The 15,430-nt window shown below is 44.3% G+C and overlaps 1 long non-coding RNA gene across 1 annotated transcript; it reads left to right on the plus strand.

Moving 5' to 3' along the window:
- Nucleotides 1-2,880: 2,880 nt before the first annotated feature.
- On the plus strand, nt 2,881-8,139 carry LOC135368506 (uncharacterized). Its single transcript, XR_010414803.1, has 5 exons — nt 2,881-2,970; nt 4,219-4,286; nt 4,344-4,409; nt 6,294-6,393; nt 8,027-8,139. It is a non-coding gene; the product is annotated as an uncharacterized LOC135368506 (long non-coding RNA).
- The last annotated feature ends 7,291 nt before the right edge of the window (nt 8,140-15,430 follow it).

The raw sequence follows: 15,430 nt of genomic DNA on the forward strand, positions 1-15,430 counted from the left end.
GGAGTCACAGTTGACACACAGAATTCAAAATAGTGTCGATGTGTGTCACCCCTTGCACTGCTGTCCTGTTAACATCGTTTTATTGGACAATTTCTGATGACACAATTTCGCTGTGTGGTTTGCATGCACAAGAGCGAGAACGTTTTTAAGATACGATTTTCGTCGTTTCTTTTTATACAGGGTGTCCCAGAAAACGTGTCATTGAATTATAATAAAAAAACTACACCACCTAGGGTCATGCGGCCAATGGCATTTTTGCTTACTGGGTTTTTACCACCTCCTCATGTGAATGTCGTGTAACGTAACTTGAATTATGTAAATTTTTGTGAACTGAAGTCGGAAATTTGCCTAGTAAAGGTCACTTTTTTACCCCACCAATGTGAAGAGCGTGTCTAATTTGGTCAAATGAATGATAATTGACAGGGATATTCAGGAGCTATCCCATCGGAAAAAATAGCCGAACATCATGTTCTACGGAGGTCGCACAGAATAGCGCACAATGAATTTTTCAGCGCAATCTTTGTCAGTCCGACGGAAGGAGGTCCCAGCCCTCCCCGACATCGCAGAACGAGATAAAACAGGCACGGCTTATCACGTCCGACTTTCGCTGGGATAATGCTTTCCCTCTCCCAATTTTAGGAACTGTTACTTTTTCTACTATCACTCTGTGGGCTGGCTTCGGAACCTCCTTTCGTCGCAATGAGAGCGATTGCGCTCAAAAAGTCATCGCGCGTTATGGTCCAATGCCTCGAAAAGCATGATATTCGGCAATTTTTTCCGATGGGATAGCTCGTGAATATCACTCTCAATTATCATGAATTTGAGTGAATTCGGCACGCTCTTCATATTGGTGGGGTAAAAAAGTGACCTTTACTTGGCAAATTTCCGAGTTGAGTTCGCAAATATTTACATAATTAAACTTGGAGTACATGACATTCACATTAGGAGGTGGCAAAAACGTAATAAGAACAAATGCTGTTGACCGCATGATTCTAGGTGGCGTAGTTTTTTTTATTATAATTCAATGACACGTTTTCTGGGACACCCTGTATATCTTTTTTTTCTACCGATATGATGCACTGCAGATGTGCGGTATACTAAATATTCGCGCACACCTCTAGATATAGAAGCAAAGGGACTGGAGGGAAGATGGTCTTCAGACGACTCCCATCCCCACACAAAGTCGACATTTGCTCAGAATTGAGCTCCAGAATCCGGAAAATGTTGCCAACAACAAAAATGTGATACCACTATTTGCGATACTTTTTCAGGCTTGCCGAGCAAGAGGTGTGGGCAAGAGGCAACACATCAGGTCTACCTGACACATACAATTCTCATATACAATACACTTCACGTGTTTGAGCACGTGTGCGCACTAAATGTACATAATTCACATGGAAGCAATGAAATCATTTCGACGCTGACCGTCGCTGCAATTGCGATGGAACTTAATCTATGATTTACGGATGACAAAACCGCTTCATTACCAGCTCTTCATTAGCACTTGAGATACCAACAACCGAAATCGTTCGTATCAATATGACGCTCGAAAAGCATAGAACCACTCTGGAGGAAGTGTGATAAGCTCAGTCACGGACGTGGGCGTCGCTCATTTTTGTCATTGCACTCAACGTTCGTTGCAAGGCTTTAAATATCCGCTAGAGGCCTTTCATAGTTGCGTGTCAAAATCTTGTGCGCAGTATGTAGTTCAGAAGAAAATAAAAGAAATAATTGTGCCCCCCATGTGTCCCCGTCACTCTTACAGTGCGTCTTACACAGGTCGCGTGATGTGTTTTTGTGTTATGTTGATATCTCTGTGGTGAATGCTATGCATTTTCTTGCGTATCTTCATGCTCCTCTTTTTTCTTGATTTATTTTGTTTCACAGCCACCTCTGTAATCCTGAACTGTTCCGCAAACAGCTTCCGCGAACAATTTCAGTGATCTTACTTAGTTATCAATACTTAATCTAATGTTTCACATGCCACGGAATCTACCGTACTCGGGTGCCGAAATATCCTATGTCATCATCGTGGTGTATTTCTAATGTTTTTTTAAGGTGCAACACCGCTGTACGCAAAACGAGATTTGAAGTGCTCGTCATCAGGACAGCGTGTCGGATTAAAAGGAGTCGCATATGTAGATATGAAATTTTGCATTATTTTTGTGTTAGTTCTTTTTATGGATTTTTATGCCGTGTAAAGAGTATCCGGAAGCGCGAACCCAGTTCATTTAATTGCAAGCTCGTCATTCTCTTTTGGGGGACAGACTGGTAACTGTCCACTAATCGTGCATGCGTTTAGAGATCGCTCCTAGTGATCGGGTTGTCTGTCTTTCACTCTGTGTTGATGACTTCAGAAGAAACTGACATCATTCCTGCACGTTGTCATGGAAGGAGTTGCTTTCCAAAGCAGAAGTTATACAAAATGAGAATGGTGTTCATTGTTGCTGCACCCTATACCCGGCGTGTAGTGATGAAAAGTTAGAACTCTAGCCAGCTCCAGCTCTAACATTCACGATCTATTCGACCAGTGACCAAGACCGACGCAGCCTCAGCCATGCAATTGGTATCATCACGAAAGTGCCGAAAAGATGCATGACGTTAGAGACAAATCAGGCAGTTCTTAGCGCAATATCATAACTGGTATTTCGTTTTTCCTCTCATTCTACAGAAGACCAGTAAAGCTGTTTCGAGAAGTTTATTGTCGATTGTCGTCGTGCTGTCTCCTCTCTTTTTCTTTTTTTTATTCACCTCTACGATATTTATCCGCCAACCAGATATGTCCGCGAGATCCGAAATTCAATCGCTGACGCCACGTCAAATACGAGACCACTCCCCCGGGTTCTGAAGTTGAACGGAAGCCTCCTCTTATCTCGAAGTGAGAGAGGCTCGGTGTTTCTGCGCAGAGAGCCTTTTGACAGATTGCAGAGTGTGAGTCTTCGTTCCGATTGCTTCCATCTACTAGCAAAAGTATGTTGAGCTTCATACTTACTAGCGTTAACGCTCCGAAAGCTCGAATGCTCCATTAATGCTGTCAAAGTCAATCGAGGCGGATGATCTTTGTACATTGTGTATTGTAAAACAATTTGTCCAACGAGACCTTAAGATAGCGCCACTTTACCATCCTTTATTTCCCCTGTAAATCTAGCATGACTGCTAATGTAACTCCATTCATGGATGTCACATCTCGGTTTACCGTCTTGCGGATGTGTGTCTCCACTAGATCACCTTTTGCTGAATCGCATAGTTATGTGAATGAAGCATACCCTTATAGCGAATTCCGCTGGTCATTGTAGTGCAGAAAAAGCACTGGCTCGAGCGTGCATGTCACACGGCCTCTGCCATCCAACGTGGGTCGCGTTTCGTTCGTCCTCCCTTGTCGGCCCCGATCTTCAACTTTCACATAGCGATTGTTATCGTTAAATTTAAAGTTCGGGCGCTCCAAAGCCAATTTGATAGGCTCGCGCGACACCTCGTAGCGAATCACGGCCCAAAGGATGCATGTAACGCGCGTTATGGGATAACGACAAGTTGAGGATCGGGCCCCTGGACTACCGGAATTCCCCATAATCACATCAGATACAAGCCAAGTATCAAAACAAAGAACACGTCCACAAATATTACTATGGAATCACTCCTGTAGCTGCATGAGTTTTCGTTTGTTATTAAGGTATTTAGGCGTATTCACAGCATAATTGATGCTACCCTCTCCAGAAAAGTATTCATTTGAGCGAGGATAAGCATTGGCTCCGTCATCACTAACACACTTTATAAAAGCGCTTGCGAGTTGGACTGAGACGCCACTGGAGTGGTCCTACTTTGGAGGCCAAGGTCAGACGGCTTTCTTCATTTTCAGATAGTGCGCGGTTTAACGAGGTAGAAAACCAACGCGCTGTTGAATCGGATAATGAGGGGACGACATTGTCCTCACTGGTGGGATGATAGATCCGCTACCATCAGCGATGTATGAGCCAGAGTGGTGACAGGCATGGTATTGCGGGCTTTGACACAACAAGAGGTGAACTTCGAAGGGTCCGTGCCATTTTTGGGGCATTATGCCGTTCATAATTGCCACGAAAACCGCGTATACGCCCCCTGTTTTCATCAAATCAATGGAGAGAACGTTGTCATTCGGGATCATGGTTGACTAGAGCGCGCTATGCTATGAGGCTCTGTTGTTAGAGTGTACATATAACCTATCAAATCTTTCTCACGTAGCATTTTTATGGCAGATCGTGAATTCACCATGAAGACAACCTTACTTATTCTGTTCCTGATCGTTTCATGTGAGTTGCCGTCTCGTTTAAGTTGGTCAAATGCTCACTCTGCTCACTTCTGTGCAGGCGTTGCGATTGAGTTTGCTTCCGCCGCTCCAATGCCCGTGACCCATGTTCCGTATTTTAAAAAAGGTAAGGCAGAAGCACCTATCGAAGCTAACACTACCACATCAGCGACATTGCTCAAAGTTGCAATGTAAAGTTAAGCTCGAAATTATCACACAACGGAAACAATAATGTAATTTTTTGAAATGTCACTTATTTACTCGGCTGCTGCGATGAGAGATCTTCATGATCGTGCTTGGTTCGTGTCAGAGAAAGCCTTAAGCCCTTATAGCACGGTAAGACACCCATGTGTATGCCCACTCATGCTCGTTGCGGTGAATGAGCTGGGCATGAGTGAACATACGAGGAGCTGAGCTGGAGATGAATCAGCAGAACTCACAACTGCCGATCTAGCTCTGCGTACTGAGAACGTGAGGTAACCCCAAATGCTACGTTGCACTCGTAGACAATTCGGTGCCAGCGCTATCAACACTCCACTCATGTTCGATTTAATGGCGTCATAACATTCGATATTTCGGAATCATTACATGATGCACGCATTACACTGCACGTCCGAATGCGGACGAAAAGATAACATTTTGACACGTGTCGTACTCGGTAAGGTACAAAGCTTTGAACAGAGCTAAGTACTAAGCTAAGTTCTGAGTACTTGGCTTCTCCCGCGACTGCCTCACTGACAGACATGCCCGGAACAGTGTCGCAGCCGATCGAATTTCCGCATTAGACGTGTATAGACTGTCTACATGTCTACTGCCCCTTTTGCTGTCAAACCTACGATAGTGGTTCAAATCGATTCAAATAACCGACTTCTACATTTAGATGGCGTAGCTTGGGGCGACATGTCAAAATTCCTATAAGTAAGTGTAACGATCCCAAAAGTAACAACAATGTTGTCAATATTGGACCAAATTAGATATGTCCTAGCGGCTCAGTGCAGTCACAACACAAATTGATACAGGTCGACGGGTGCTCCAATATGAACATCTTTCCTGATACTTTCACAGCCTAGTGGCTCTTCTGCAGAGTACCGTTCTCACGCTGTATTCAAACTCAGTCGAAGTCTTGCTGTGTGACCGAGTGAAAATCGGTAGCACCATCCATGTACTGACTGCGCACAAAATATTATTCGTGCGTTCTCTGCATGCGGACAGACGGTCAAAAAAGAAATACATATTTTCTCGTGCATTACGTGGTGTTCACCTTAGCCCTGCAGTGAGAAGGCATCATTACCTAAGAACTAAAATTTCCGCTTCATTGTGTTGCTTGAGAACATTCGAGTTCTCTGGCGGAAAGGCTGCTACATGGCTCAGTTTGCGTACCGTAGACCTGCGACGCGTGTAATACGGTCATCCACTCTCAAGTATTGTCTTTCTTGAATGGTGCTGAAGGTAATTCATTCACTACAGCGCTAAAGCGAAATTACAATGAAGTTTTTTTTTTCAAAATCCCCACATATTATCTCATTCTCACCGCCTATAAATTCGTTGGTTCTGTGTCGGCATGGGACACAACGTGGCACATGTTGCCTGGACACGTGTATGTTGTGGCAAATGTCCGAACTATGCACTTTATACCAAATTTTCAGCGCACGTTTGTGAAGAATGGCGTGCAGTCAACTAACTAACTTCCGACTAACCCACCGCGTCGCCGGAGGCGATGACCTTTGTTTGCCCAGCTAAAGCATAGTTCCCAACCCGTTAGCCTAAAAGTCGGCCATTTGGCTATCCCTATTAGAGCATTACTCTTACACGAAACCATAACTTATTGCCATCTGACACTTATCATAGTTTGAAACAAAATTAATAAAAATACTTTTGCTTTACACTAAGCACTACAAAGTACCACAAAGTATTCTTCTACCAGTACTACAAATTATTCTTCAATCATGTCTGCCCTATGATAACTTACGTTTGCTTCTTTCTTTCTTCTTTTTTTTTTTTTTTTCGGCAGCAGCGAAGCGGTCCGCTCAGAGTTTGAGCAAGCCAGCACGGACAGTCTGCTACTACCAAAACGGTCGTACAGGTCCTTGCTGAAAACCCGCAGAACAATGGTGAGCAGAATCTAGAGCACTCAGCTGTGCATTGCACTTGGAGCTGTACTCGATTGGACAAAGAAAGAGGTGGAGTGAATTCCTTATGAAACGACAGAGATGTGATCATCTGTGATTTTAATGCCAATGAAAGCAAATAAGAGACGTAACGTTTTCACACGTAACACCAATAACATAAGACTTACAACACCACAACATCTGTCCCAAAGCAACTATCCACACGCACACTTTAAGCCGTAGTTCCGCCGCAAGGCATTTATGTTCTACAATCAGGAGGTGCTTGAGCCTTGAAGACAATTGGCCGCCCTCGTTATTTCCTCTCTAAATATTCGCGGTGTATCTCATACGAAAATATTACCAAAACCTTGGCGGTAGAAAAGACAAAAAAGAACTGGGGAACTTGCACGACGATACAGGGAAGTGGGAGTGACAGAAAGAGCAAAATGGAACGCGGAGTTTGGTGGTTTGCATGGTGCACAGCACGCTTCCCCGTGTTCCCAGACGGATAGGGTTCGACGATACAAACTGTGCCGTTACACATGCATAAGATATCGCTATTTGTTGCTAAGAGAGGTCCCCCCAGTCATGTCTGTGTACTCCTCGTCGCATCCGGTTTGATATCTCGGGATACTTTGCGGCACATTCAAGCTGAATGGACATTGAAAGCAAAGAAAGGTAATGCGGGGAAATTTCGGGCACTTGCGCCATAAAACATGCCAAGGATGCCGTAAAGCAGACGAGTATTAATACGTTCACGGACCATAGATGTACTTGTGGGAAATACAGGGTGTTTTCTCTTACGCTTCAAAGATTTAAAAAGAGCTGTGTAGAGCAGCACTGGTGTGATTTTTGCGGGCGGGTTACTCTGCAAAGTGGACATCCTGTGGCAAAGAGCATGGATCTAGTGGACGACTAGTTATCTCAAATTCATCAATTAATGTCTTAAGTATATCTCTTCGCTAAAAAAATGAAGGACAGTTAATTTAATTAATGCACCAGAAATGCGTTAGCATGGATTAGACGTATTCTCTTATGTACTTATTTTCTTGCGCACAGCGGAGTCAACACCCACCCAATACTACTATTCAGCACTATCCACCCCTATCCACTTCTATCCACCCCTAACTATCATTAACTCTTACTAACCTCTACTAACTACACAGCCACAACAGCGGCGCAAGCCTTCTTCCTCGCCGGCGAGTTGCCCCCTCGCCCCGCTACTGGAGGGAGGTTTGTTTCTTCTTCGTGTCCCGTCTCTGCGCTGTTTACGTTGCAGCGTAGTTACGTTGTGGAGAGAGGTCTTCACTTTACCAGTGCGCATGCGCAGCACGCGGGTATGGGAGGAGGAAGGGAGGAGGGAGGTTTTCTCTGAGGCTTCACACATCCATTAGACGGTCATGATTTTGCAACTTGGGGGTTCTAACGATATCGCATTAAAATGGTAGACAGCAAAACTGAAAGCAATCATTATTTGAATCCACACACACGAAGATGATGATGCCCTAGTGAACATGGGGTGTTGCAAGTTCTTGAACTATTCAGAGATACATAACCCTTGGTCGCGTGCCCTTAGTGGTGATGGATACCCTCAATTGACAGCCGCACTGATATTTACCACTTCCTTCTCTGCTAGGTACAGAAGGAAATTAATTCAGTTCCCATGTCATCTAAATTGTGCGAAGTTGGCTGATTGCGGAAGAACATCTGCTGCTTCACCTCTTCAATAAAAGGAGTTTGGCAACCCAACCAGTTTATGTTTGTCTGTGTTGCTTTGTGATTACTCCGCACGGCATAGTGATGTGGGTGCTATCTGCATCAGGGTTGCGGAATGGGGCCACCAGTTCCAATTTCATCAATAAAAAAGAGAGAAAGGAAAAGGTAACTGTACTGGCTAGCCCAGCAGTGTTAGAAGAGTTTGGCATTATCCAGCACGGAAAAAGCACAAAGAGAAGTTTCGGGAAGGATCCTAACTTCATAACAACATCGATACACTACTAACTGTGATGATAATCTTTTTTTTTAATTTTAATTAGGACATGTGAGCAATCTTGCTGATCAGGGATATCGTGTGCTCAGATTCACAAACATGGGGTGCTGGAAAGAGGTGCCTGATAAGATAAGATAACCAACTTCGCTGTGCTGTCATAATATGCGAAGCTGTGCAAAATACTGTTTCAACGTCTGCTGAAGCTGCGTGTGGTGACCGCGGAGAGCTCCCATGTATTATTATTTTAGAAATGAAGGAGAAAGGGAGCCCCGTTTATACGCTCTTGACCATGTGCAGGTGCGCTGCGCGTGTGCAAAGGGCGTGTGGGCAGAAACCAGTGGGTTGAAATAAAAAATACCACCGGAGCACCCAGACGATTCCATTCCAATTCCATCCCCATTCCATTCCCAGGACAGTTCCCGCAATTCCATTCCAATTCCATTCCAGGCTCTGATAAATCTGGAATGATTCCGGAAACATTCCAACTCCGGAGTGGCAACTCCGCAACCCTGATCTGCATTGCACCCTGCTGGGTGTTATGTGGGTGCTATCTGCTGTTTGCTTACCAGACAGTAGCATCCCAAGCAGCACAATGTATGGAAAGTCGAGTGCAATAGGGCTGGTCGGTATGTTTCTTATCAGAGTAGTCCAGTTTCACGAGTCTGTTCAAGGCCTTCCACCTACCCGTCCACCCCTATTGCACTCGACTTTCAGTACATTGTGCTGCTTGGGATGGCGCTTGGGGGGGAGGGGATTGTGTGTTCTCGGTCGACGTCATTGGAAACCCAAGCAGCACAATGTACTGAAAGTCAAGTGCAATGGGGGTGGACGGGTAGGTGGACGGCCTTGAACAGAGTTGTGATACTGCATAACTTTGATAAGACACATACCGTCCACCCCTATTGCACTCGACTTTCAGTACATTGTGCTACTTTGGAAGTCTGTCAATATTTGCGATAAAGCATTTAAGAAAAAAAAAACACACATAGCACAGATGGTGCGTGATTCCATTGCGGAACACAGACACTTCCGCAGAGCCGAATGATAACGAAGTAATCTCCCTGGGTAACTTGAACGGATAATAATGCTATATATCTTATAGTGACATCTGTAGAGGAAGGCGAGGGTGAGAAGCAAAATCATTGATCAGAAGAATCGTTTTAGTACCGGTTCCCTTTCCCTTTTAAAGGTCAGATATGCCGATTTTGAAGTGCCGCAGGACCGAGCGACACTCGCGCTGTGTGTTCATTAGCGAACACTGAATATGTGTGCGAAATATCTTGGTCCAACTGTTTGTAGTTTTTTAGAAAACACTTTTTTTAGTTCCCACGCCCGCCCGTCAGACAGTCGGCAAACCCTGCGCACAGCACACCGACGTCACTGCTCTCGGTTTATCTGTCTTTGGCTTGGCATGAACTCTTGGCTTGGCGCTTGGCTTCTTTCGTTTAGTCCTCTGTGCATCGTACATACGCGAACAGCTGTTATGTTATTGCTAAGCCGGAAACAAAGCATGTGAATATTTTTTTGGCACGGCGTTGTTTGGAAAGTGATGACCATGACCATCACCATGACGTCGTATCCCCATAGAGAGAATACGGTGCGCTTCTCCGAGATCCTTGACCTCGAATTCAGCCCCTATGCTTCCCTTGAACGTGTTTATCTCTTCCTCACTTTTCGCAGCAATAAGGATGTCGTCCACGTAGACACCAACGATGATGCCTCTTTCGTTGTCGAAATAGACTGAAGATGCCACAGATGCTTACTCATCACAATATCAGTGGTGTAAATGTTAAAAATTCGTCAATCGTACTGTACGTAAGTAGCCGCTAATTCTGCATAGCCTGTGAAGTGGACACAGACAAATTTGACCCTCCTGCAATGATATATGATAAAGTTGCCTGCACATCACTCTACTAGACTAGGTTTGACTAGGCTCACCTGACTAGGTTTGCACACACACATGGAAGTGGGAAACAAAAAGAGACAAATGAGATTGCAAAATTTCTAAATAGTTAAGCAATGCCTAGACTAAAATTATTTGCATGCTCTCTGTGCCTGCAGCTCCTTCCTTTCTTCTGCGTGTCGCAGCCATGACTTGACAGCATCCTCCACGTCCTTGAATGTCGCCTTCCACTTCTCTTTTGGCAGTGAAGACGTCACTGACTCTGCAAATGTTGAGTAATAATCGGGTTTTAGAAACTAAGTTAAAAAGAGGTACAACAAGGCACGTTTGCACATCAGAGAGACCAGAACTCTCACATAGACATTTGAAGCTTCAAATTTTGGCAAGCAGGATGTATTCAGTAGCATTGTACTCTAAATCAGGTTGCAGACATATACATAGTATGAAGAGGGTAGGTTACTCCGCTCCAGGCAATACCTGGCTGTAAGGTGGCCATGAAGCGCACATCACGTGCATGGGCCTCAACCAAGGGTAGTGGCTGAGACATCAAAATTTAGTTCCACTTTGTTAAGAAAACCATTCCTTGTACCTCAATTACATTGCAGTACTTCTGATGGCGAGGCTATCACATAAGGTCATTAAGCGTACAATGGCGAACGAGTGACTTCCATACAGTGTGTCGCAGGCAAAACACACCAGACCTTTACAAAATGATGGAGCTCTCTACACAAATGAAACCTTTAGAACATAGTCCAGAGTCCCGTGCCCTGCTCACCCGTATTTTATTGTGGCCAGTAATTAATGAAGCAGAAATAGTTTGCTAACTTTTTAATCATTTATTTTGGGTCTGAGGTGTAAATTGCAAAGTGGTAGAGCATGTGGACAAACGCCAACCACTTGTTTTTGTCAACGTACATCTCACATTTTGCCCTGCCAAAACAAAGAGTACGAAATCAACAAATGTACGTGAGAGCCGGCATGCGCGGATGGAGTACGCTTCGACTGTACAGCCCTCAGTTAAAGGTTGAAAAATATTTACTGGTTAATGCATTGCTTAATTTCTGTACATTTTGTTTAACCATTCATAATTCACAATGCAAAATACGACAGAGTTCGGCACCGTGATTTGGACAACAGGGTTTCACTGGCATTGGGTGCTCGGTCCTTTTTTTTTCTTCTTCTTTTGTGTATTTTAATTGGGACAAATTGTATATTTTTCGTGCACGGTAATGGACGATTGGGGAGGACATGCGGGGGATCATTGAATGGACTCTCATTCATTTGTTCACTCTGAAGTTCACAGGTACATTGTGGTGAACTACAGAGTGACTCAGAATTCCATTGAAGGGTTACAAGAACAAAAAGGTGCAAAAACAATGACAACAAAAGCACAACAATAGCCATCAGCTCCGCTGGGGGATCAGTTGAAGCACCTCTCAAGCTATCGCCCATGCTGATAGGTACTGGGCTACGATAACCTAAATGGGATGCAGCAATGGTGCAAGCTGATGATGAAAGCTTCAACTACCCCACAGATCTACTCTTTACTAATGCCGTTGTTTCGCTATGTGGTTTTACGCCTCTGTCGTTGAAAGCCTGAACGAAATGTTGTAAAACTTCAAAATATTCCATGATTAAATGCAGCTACGAGTTCTAGTTTATAGTGACAATATAATGCTGTTAACGTGCTATGTGCAGAGCACGCAGCACTGGCTGTGCTTTTATAGGTCTCTAAGCTATACATACAAAATGACCCGCCTGTATATAACACTGTGTTATGTGTGCCCAAGGAATTCTACTTACCACATAGAACATCGGCCAAGGCAAGGTCTTTAAAGGGTCGCTTTCCCCTGGCTCCACACCAGCTGAACTCCGTTGCCAAGTCATTCGTAACCATACGTGAAAGAATTCTGGACACCTGGTCTGCCACGTCACGGCCGCCAAACTTCCCAAGGAACGCACGCTGCATAGTATAAAATAATCGGTTATACAATTCTGCCAGTGCCAGCACTAATAATCGAGTGTACATGTGTAATTGGTTTGGACAACCCCCGAATGCCAAATACGATATAAGTGCAGCTGAGCCAATAGGCGAACTCCACGACTCCATGCCTCTGACTTGTTTTCTACACTTATCTGACAAAGAAAATTACACAGCCTCATTTCATTTCTTCTGGCTACCATCCTGTGCTCCCACGCACTCACAGCCCTATTCATTGGCTGCACTAACCACAACTCAAAGGCTGCCTCAGTACGTACAATTCAAACCTTACATGACAAGTTGCCTCACGCACTAGGCTCAGCGGGATGAACTACCAACAACGGAAGTTCGGCTATGCGGCAGTTTATGTCAAGTCTGAAAGCTGCACTAGTTTTGAACGTGTTTTGAGCAATGCGATCAGACAGGAACGACACTCGAGTGACGGTTACAGCTTTAGTTCTGTGCTGAACAGGTATAGCAAAACTGGTTGGAATAGTGGCATTCAAGACGGGAGGGCGTTTTTAGGAAGCTGATACGTATTGAAATCTTTCTGCCTTCAATGACATTTTCTCAAGTAAGATTTGCCATAAACGAGCTCACGAAGCAGGCCGTAACACTAACCATTTCACCCTGCTTCTGCTTGTTGTCCCGCAGCTGCTTGTCAAAATCAAGGGAGTCCTCCAAGTCACTCAATGGCTCTTCAAAAAGGCTCTCCTGTTCATCGGTATTTTTGCAGTTGCTTAACTTGGTCAAAATACGATTCAATTGGGCCGTATGATCTTCAACTTCGTTTCTTATAGAGCGGAGCAAGGTCAGCATCCTTTTCTGGAATGCTGAATACGGCTCTACATAGGTATATGCACAAAATACGATCACATATGTACAGTTCTGTATTCTGTTATGTCACCTGAAGTGTCAGCAGTCACTGGTAGCAAGCCACGTCTTGCATAATGTAGTTGTGTACATCCGCCTGGTAATGTGTTTAGTGTAGAACACTGCAATGTACCAGATACACCACTATATACCGTTAAACACGGTAGTGTACCAAGTGCACCACACTACACCGTAAAACACCATAATCTACCCCGCTATCCGCTACAGATCGTAAAACACGATAACGCACCAAAGACGTCAATGTACCAAATACACCGCTGTATGCCGTAACACACAGTAATGTACCAAACATACCGCTATACGCCGTAAAACACGGTAATGTAGCCAACGTACTACTATATGACGTAAAACACTGCAGTGTACCAAATATACCATTATATGCTGTAGAACGCGATAATGTACTGTGTACGCTGCTATACAGCGTAAAACACGATAATGTACGACGGTATACCGCTGTGTACCGTAAAACACGATAATGTACCAAATATACTACTACATGGCTTAAAACACGGCAATGTACCGAATATACCGCTGCGTACCGCAAAACGACAGTGGGCCGCAGTGCAACACGATATCCCGTAAAACACGATAATGTCTTGAAGTGTCAGCAGTCACTGGTAGCGAGCCACGTCTTGCATAATGTAGTTGTGTACATCCGCCTGGTAATGTGTTTAGTGGCTTGTTAGAAATATTTATACTCTAGGTCAAAGTATGTAGTGTCTGTATCAGAATATTCCACTGCACACACTCTGAAGACCACGTGAAGACAGCTGGTCATGTTCCACATCATAGACACCAGACGGCAGCATAGAGGAGCCTAAAATGGGAGTAATACATAATTCTGTCATACATACCGTCGACATACAATAGGTTCAGCGCAGGTACCTTGTGCGGAATGTGAAGAAGACGGTGGAGTGCTGGATAAGGAAACATCACCAGTTGACCTTTGGCTGTTTGAAGATGTCATTGTGTCATCAACATCTGGCGCTTCTAAGAATGATAGAAATGTATGTTACACACCATTAGACAAATATGAAAAAATGCATGCTAGAAGGGAAATATTCCCATGTGCAACAGGTTCAAAAGGCCAAACACAAGACATCTTCATGATCCTAACCTTACCGTCATGGTCATCGTAGCCGTCTAGTATGATGTTGGAGACTCGCGGCCGGCCTTGCAGTGATCTGTTACCGCAGCCCAATGACTTGAGTTTTCTTGGGAAACCTGGAATGACAGACATCACGTTAAGACTACTCGACTCATAACCACGATAACGGAACACGCATCACTTAGTGCTTGGGTCTTGTTCTTTTTTATTAATTTCACTTTTCTGATTCTCAGATAAGCAGCAACAGCAGCATGATTCCAAAGAGCCACAAGTGCTGAGAGTCAGGCGACAGATTTTACCTCTCTTTTCTGTGATTTCAAATGCGTGTTGTGGCTCTTTAATCACCACTCACATTCCACATTACATTGCCCATATGTTCAGGCTCTCTCAAAACATGATATCAGTAATAAGACATCCACCACATTTCTGTATCAATGCACCTTGCAGTAAATGTTTGGCACTAAATCATTCTTCCGGACGCACAGTGTTACTTGTTCCTGTGTAGTCTAGTGCATAAATTTTTAGCATTGCAGGCCTGCAAAAGGCAGTTTTTCCAAGTTCTCCCGAGTTGAGTACGATGCAATAACTGGCACCATTGGAGAACTGTGTTTTTTCTAAACATTGCATGATTTGCACGCTATCAATAATTTAATTACAAGTACGACTTTCAGGTTACTCTGACGCCCTTTAGATTTTTCACATTATGTGTACCAGGCACCAATATTAACCTTGTTACAGTGAAGCACCCATCACTTTATTCAGCATTCGTCTTACCCTTCGCGGGAACTGGTGATGATGGAGGACGTGGAAGGATGTTGTCCTCATCTTCTGAACTGCTAAAAGCCCTGATAGCACGCTTTCGTTTACCAAGCCCAAGTTCATGGCCAAGTAGATAGGTCCGATGTGTCTTCTGCAGCCCTTAACTTTTGCTTGCCTGCTGATAGGTACCCGCATAAATGTTGCATTATGGCTTAAGCTCAAGTTCCTGCCAGCAATGAAAGCCTAAACGACCCTTACTGAAGGGGCCCAATGGCTTGCATCTCTGTTTTATCCAGTTTTCAGCCGGTGCCCTGCCTTCTTCTATGAGGTGGCGCAGTCTATTCCAGTTTTCTCGGGAGGCCAGAAACAAATTCCACCGTTGAGCCAGTTGAGGTGAATAATAGC

The sequence above is a fragment of the Ornithodoros turicata genome, chromosome 1 (genome assembly GCF_037126465.1).
Source record: "Ornithodoros turicata isolate Travis chromosome 1, ASM3712646v1, whole genome shotgun sequence".
NCBI lineage: Eukaryota > Metazoa > Arthropoda > Arachnida > Ixodida > Argasidae > Ornithodoros > Ornithodoros turicata.